The following is a 7,601-nucleotide window of genomic DNA, read 5'->3' as shown; positions in this document are numbered from 1 at the left end:
CAAACATTAACAATTTATATCACGACATTCACATTAATTTAAAATCAAATTTAAGTCATTGAAAACAATTTAGAAATATTTTAAAACGAGTTCTAAGTGTTTAGAGTGATCGAGACCAAATTCAGATTTCTGGAAATCAAAACAACTCAATCTTGTCTAAATAATCTAAAAATTTGATAATTTATTGTGTAAAATACATTTACCAATAACCCCTTAGGGTTTAAAGAGTATCTCATCAAACCTCTTAAGATTTATTTATCAAAGTAAATTTAATTAAGAATATAATTATACCCTTGTTATTATTTATTATGTATTTATTATTTATTTTATTCAATTTTCTCCATTTTTATTTATAGAATATGAAAGTTTAAGCACTTTAAAATTAGGAATAAAGTCAATTTAGTCCTCAACATTTATATCTTTTGTCAATTTGATCCTTATTCTTTTCTTAAGCTAAAATTGGCCCTCAACTTATTAAAAATAGTCGAATTTGACCATTAACCTTTCAAAAAAAATCCAATTCTTGTGTATTTACAGAAAAGCTTGTAAAGCCCAAAATCTGCCCGGGGCCCGAAACTCGGAAGCCCAAAATCTAAACGCAGCATGCCTAGGGCGCGCCGCTCCAGCCTCTGCCCAACCCCTCGCACGCCTCTGCTCCGCGCCAGCCTCCACGACGCCCATACCGTCTGACACCCCCACCACTGTCGGCCACGGTCACCTGCAAAGCCAAGAAGCAGGCGCAACAACAAAGAAAATAATGTAAAAAAGGAAAAATAATTCGGTTATAAAAACCGAAAATCTCACTACACCAGGGGGGATTGGTTACTAAAAAGAGAAAAATCTTGTATTGGAAAAATACTGAAATACAAACAAAGAATGAAAAACAATTTTTGAAGAAAAGGCAAAAAGGAAAGGGCGAAACTTACCTGAATCGGAGTCGGCGGTGAAGCTTGAACGGCGGTGGCGTGGCGGTAGTTAGGGCTTTAAAGAAGGCCTAGCAGATCCCTCTTTCTTCCCTCTGTTGTTTTAAAACAAAAAAAAAGGAAGATGAAGCAACTTTGCGTCTATTGCTGCTGCAGAGTAGGCTTTTAATTGGAGATGAAAAGGGTTTTAAACACTGATGGGTTATTTGCATTTTAATCCTTCATTTTATCCCATCAGTTCAAAATCATTGCGGTTTGTTTTCAAATTTTGCCATGAAATGTCGAATTTGTTTTATTTTAATCCATTGCTGCGTGGAGTTTTGGACGGAGGGATTAATTTGACTTTCGGTCCTCCACTGTTAACTGCATGTTCCATTCGATCCATTGGTGTTTTGTTTATTTCAGATTTGCCCCTGAAACTTCAATTATTTTCAATTTAATCCATAATCTTTCATTTTAAGTTTTTTAGTTTATTTTATTAATATAGTTATTATTATTATTATTACTATTATTATTATTTTTTATTATACTTGCATACATACACGCATGTGTACTTTATAATATATGTGTATATTTTATTTCTAAATGTTTTAAATATATATATAGTGCGTGTATATTTCATTACCATATTTTTTTTATATATATAGTTTATATATATATATATTATATACATTCATATGTACATACTTAATATTTACACGCATATATATACGCCTTTTATTATTATTTTTATATACATGAATATATTTATATTTGCATTTTAAATTTTTATGTATATACGTACTTACATGTATCTCTTTTATTTTCATAAATATGCATATATGTATTTATACATACTCTTATATTTTAAAAATTTATATTTTCTTATGATATTTCTATGGTTTATAATTCATGTGTACACACATATGTTTTTTTATATTTTCATAATTTTGTACATATATATATGTATTTTATCTTTTCATAAATTTTTTTGGATCATTTTGTTCAGTTATTTATTTGTTTATATGCCTGTTATTCATGTTTTAGTTTTTATCTGTTTATTATTTGTTATTGTGCTTTTTGATTGTTTTCTTCGTTTTATTATTTATTTATCTTATGTTTTGCTCGTGTTATTTTACTTACATTATCATCATTGTTGTCACATCGTATCTTTTCAATCGGATTGGCCAAAAATGAAATTTCAAAATAAAAGTAATATTCGATATTTAGATCTTCGAGAGAATCGAGCCCTAATGCATTGGGTTCCGACTTTCTTCGTTGAATTTAAATAATCGAGATTACTCTTTAAAAAAATGATAAAAAGCTCGTTATCAAGAATTTAATATGTTGTGTCCTAACGCATTGGATGTGACACGTTGCTTTCTCGAGACAAGGATTTTTCGAAATAAATGCAATATTCAATGTTTAATATTTTGAGAAATTGTGCCCTAACGTATTGGGTTGCGATTTCTTTATTTGATTTAAACAATTGAATATTCTTTTAAACTTTATTACATGAATCTTTTCAAATTCGAGTTTTAAACGATATCGGGAATTCGAGACATTGTGTCCTAACTTACTGGATATGATTCTTTTTTCTCAGATAACGTGAAATATGTCCCTTTTCCTGAATTTTTTTTATGTTTTAATATAAGGATCGTATTTTTTTTAAAAAAATTTCAAAATTCTCAATTTTCGACATTAAGACATTAAGAAATCAACTAGGTACCAATTTTGGGCGTATCGAGGGTGCTAACCCTTCCTCGTGCATAACCGACTCCCGAACCTGTTTTTAGATTTCGTAGACCAAACTCGTTGTTTTAATAAAATCAAATTGTTTATCAAAAACAACCATTTTACGAGGTGACCCGATCACACCTCATCAAAAAAGATTGGTGGCGACTCCCAATTTCGTTTTATTTTCAAAATCCAAGTCGACCCCGTTTTCATCAAAAAAATGGTGTCAACAGCTTGGCGACTCCGCTGGGGACAATAAGAGAGTCAAGCCACGTGTTGATTATTTCTTGTCTTTTTGTTGAAAGTGGAAAATTCGATTTAAATTTACGATCCTCTCATTGCATCTCTTTTGTTTTGAGTTATATTTTTTTGTTTATCGTGTTCTGTATTTTATTTTATACCTCTGCACATTGCATTGCATGACCGCTGGTCATACCCTTTTAAGTGGGAGTGAGAAACTACGCCTTCGTGAGGTTTTCACCTCCGCATGGGATAGTGAATCGCTTCCGGGATACATCCGTACCTATGTCTTCGTGAGATTTTCATCTCCGCATGGCCATAGGGAAATGTATTCCCCTGAACTGAACTCGGTCCATATGAGCCTATAATGGGTGAGGATCGAGAAATCTGCTGGTTCAGGTACCCTTACTTTAGAACCAAACCCCATGTAGTGAACCTTAGGAGCCCACCCTAGGTAGAACCACTTCGAACCCCTAGTATTCACCCAAATAGGTGTTCTATTTATTCTTGCTTGCTTTTGCTTTGTACTAACATTTTTTCTTTTTGTTATGATTGCATTGCATTTTCATCATAAAAAGAGGTGTTGATTCACGTTCAATTGCTAAATAGAGAGCTTGTCATAAGAAAATGGGTTTCTTGATAAAGTGGATGACGATACGGTTGTCCTAATACGGTCCGAGAAGATATAACCAAAGAAGGATGATAGTTCAGTAGAGGACTATACGACTTTGCCTCGTTGCCTGAAGACTCAAGATGACAAAGATTATTCGAGAACCGTTAAACTTTTTAAAGAGAAGCCAACGAGCATCACAAGGATGAGTGAGTAATGAGTCGCGGCCCAGATGAAGAAAAAAAGAGATAGAAGGGATGTCCCTTTTGAAGAGTTCGGGAGATTTATCTTAACGCTCGAATGAAGAAGAGGATCGAATGTCCCCGCCTATGATGGCAAAGCCGTATATATATCTGCTTTATGTAAATAGATTTGTTTTCTATTCCAGTTGTTCTAATAGAATTGAACCAAGAATCAACGTTTCTTTTGGCATTCATTTCATGCATTTGCATTGCATCATATGCATTAGACTTTCACGAAGTGACCCTAACTAGGTAAAATTATTTCAGTTACCCTGAAAACCACCAAAAATCTAATCAAATATCACTACGGTACTCGTCGCCAAACGAAAGCAATGGATCAAAGGTTGGAAAGATTGGAACAGTTGCAACGAGAGATGCAAGATCAAATGCACGAACGACTGGAAAAAATCCAGCAAGACATGTTAGAATCCCAGAACACTGTGATGAACCAATTAAAGCAGTTATTGACTGGAAGGAATGACAAAGGAAAAGGCCCTTTAGTTGATGCTAGGGATGATCACGATGACCCTGCCTATCCTCCAGGTTTCACCCCAACTAACATCCAAACGCAACTAGAGGTGTACCCGCAGAGGGCACCTGTTACCATTAGATCCCAATACCAGGTCGGTACCCCGGCATCGATGAACTTTCCAATAGGCTCGGGTTCTAATCCCGGTGATAATCCTACCAACCCCGTGTTTCCTGATCTCGATAACATGGCAGAGATAGAGAAAGCAAAAACGGACTTGTCAAAACAACTTGAGGACCGATGTAGATGGCTAGAGGAGAAATTTAGAGCCATGGAGAACACCGACTACCATTGTGGAGTCGACGCCAAGGACTTGAGTTTGGTACCTGATCTAGTACTCCCTCCCAAATTCAAAATGCCGGAGTTTGAAAAGTACAACGGGACTAGTTGTCCTGAAGCTCATATAACTATGTTCTGTCGAAGAATGACGGGATACATCAATAATGATCAACTGTTGATCCACTACTTCCAAGACAGTCTGATCGGGTCTGCAGCTAAGTGGTACAACCAGTTAAGCCGCGTCAACATCCATTCATGGAAGGACTTAGCACAGGCTTTCATAAAGCAGTACAACCATGTGACAGATATGACACCTGATAGAATCACATTGCAGAACATGGAAAAGAAGCATAGTGAGAGCTTTAGGCAATATGCCCAAAGATGGAGAGAGGTCGCGACACAGGTCCAGCCACCTCTTTTAGAGAAAGAAACCACGATGCTTTTCATCAACACTCTGAAAGCACCGTTCATTAACCACATGTTAGGAAGTGCTACCATGAGCTTCTCAGATGTAGTGATGTCTGGTGAAATGATTGAAAATGCAATAAGAAGTGGGAAGATAGATGCGGAAGAAGGCATCAAGAGATCAACCCCAAAGCACAAAGACAATGAGGTGAACAACACGAGTACATATAGCAAGGGTTATTCAAAACCAATTACGGTGAATCAGCCAAGAAAAATGGTCGCTAACCAACAAGGCTCATTGAGACAAGAACCTGGAGTGAAACCAGGTACTGAGAACCTCCAGTTCACAACAATTACAATGTCATATGAAGAGTTGTATCAAAATTTATTCGATGCGCATGTTGTTTCCCCTTCCTACTCAAAACCCCCACAACCTCCATATCCAAAGTGGTATAATGCGAACACACACTGTGACTACCACGCAGGAATTACGGGGCACTCAATAGAGAATTGCATCACCTTCAAGAAACTAGTTGAAAAACTCATCAACATGGGTATTGTCAAGTTGGGTGACTCATCTACGGCAGAAAATCTGCTACCCAATCATGATTGACAATAAGGTGAATGCGATGTATGAAGAGATGTTGGGAAGTGTTCACATCAATGACATGCATGAAGACACAATTGAAGAAGGGACTTTGTTAGATATCGACCCTTATAAACTTGAAAGTGTTCTAAATAAATCAGACTGTAAAAGAAGTCTCTGTAGTATTTAGAACCTACTTAGAGTAATATTCAGAATAAACTTGTTGCTTTTAGCCTGAAGCAATATGAATTTTTTTTGTGAAATAGGCTCATGTCTGAACGTCGTTATTTTAATGAAATGCATCTTTGCGATCATTTTTGAGCTAATATTCTTTCATTCTTTATGAATAATTATTTTTAATCTTTCATTCTTTCTTCCAAATCATTCATTCATAATCATACTGTACAGATAATTATTCTTAAATTCGTATATTCTTTTGCACCTATAACGGGTCCCTGAATATCAACGACATGAATGACACTGCTACAAACTCAGAACCTCCTTTTGAGTGAGACATGTGTTTAGAGGAATCTCATGACTTCGAAGAGGACATAGATTGTGGCCTATCTCCGTACTTATTGAGGAGGGTAGAACAAGGTGAAAAACAGATTCCACCTTACGAAAAATCAATGGAGTCCATGACTTCCCCTATGTGAGGCATGAAGGTTGTTAGGTCAATCTTGTCAAAAGAGTCTAGCGGTCATCAGTTTATCTTCACGGGAAGAAGCTGCTTCATATGCCAATGTCACAAAGTCGACAGCAATTTTTTGAAAAAAATCACGTCAGCTTGAAAAGTCGAAAAGGATCATATTTGACAATGCATTAAATTTGAACAAGAGCACAATATCAGAAATTTGCAGTCTGTTCAAGAATAACACCATATCGCCAAAAAAACTCTCTCAGGGCAACGCCCTCTTTTTGGGCTTATCGCGGTTTCACCTATTGAGGTCAAGATTTCCTTCTCTTTGAGTTTTTGGATCCAATCCTGGTTGAAGAGGAATGTTCAAAATATCTATCATGGTCAAATGTACCAAAAGCAAATGGTATGAGTTCACCAAAACAAGGTTTGCTCCAGATAATTCCACAAAGGGGACCCGATATCAAAGAAGATCCTTCCCATACAAAGGGGACTTCAGAAGAAAGTGGATGCCAAGCCAGAAGGACCTTATGTGGAAGGCTTTATCTGGGAGAGTGTAGGTATTGACCAAGATAGATGGCAAGAACTTGCCTAATCTTGAGAATTTTGATTCAAGGAACAAATACTTCACTTAAAAAAAAGAGAATTAATGAAAAAGAAGAAAAGAAAAATAAGTGAAAAAAGGAGAGGCCAAGGTGAAAACCCGCAAAGGGCGCCTTGAGACCAAAGGGGCTTGAGTTGAAAACCCTAAAAAAAAGGGCGACTCAAATTTTGGATCAAATTGGGGCATGAGGCGATCAGAGCAGCTCAAATTTTGATCAAATCGGGGCATGTAATGATCTTGCTATACCTGATTCAACAGGAAAGGGTAGGTAGCATCTTGGGGCATCGACAAAGTCTTGTAGATCTCCTAAACACATGTCAAACACAGAATGGTCTTTCAAAGAGTTGGTACAGAGAAGTTCAAGCTACGATATCTGGGGCATCTTGTCCTCATACTATTTTTTTCTTGGAATACTTCATTCTTTTTCAAGATACGTGTTCCTAATTAATTCCCCTTTTATTCTTGCTATCCTTGATAGTTTATTCATTTTGAGCTATGCTCTCAAATCAATTCTATTTTATCTATCGTTATGATCTTTTGCAAGCATGTTGCATTGGAATAATGGTTAATGGACTAATAAAACTTTCACGAAGGAAGTTTTGCATATTACTCTGAAAAGTTTCTAAATAATATAGGAGCTTGAAGCAGGACAATTGTTTAGAACACTCCAAATTTAAAGGTTGGAAATTTGGGAAGGAATAGTCTAAGTTTAGACTTTCTCTTTGGATTTTTGTTGTCAAACGCGTTGATTGACAAAACGTCATGTTGGTGACAAAGCTTGAATAAACAAGAAAGTGATGATCTTCAGGTAATAGGAAGAGGTTACCTCG

The sequence above is a fragment of the Gossypium hirsutum genome, chromosome A06, assembly GCF_007990345.1.
Source record: "Gossypium hirsutum isolate 1008001.06 chromosome A06, Gossypium_hirsutum_v2.1, whole genome shotgun sequence".
NCBI classification, from domain to species: Eukaryota; Viridiplantae; Streptophyta; class Magnoliopsida; order Malvales; family Malvaceae; genus Gossypium; species Gossypium hirsutum.
The sequence above is the reverse complement of the archived record's forward strand: the minus strand, read 5'-3'. Positions refer to the sequence as shown.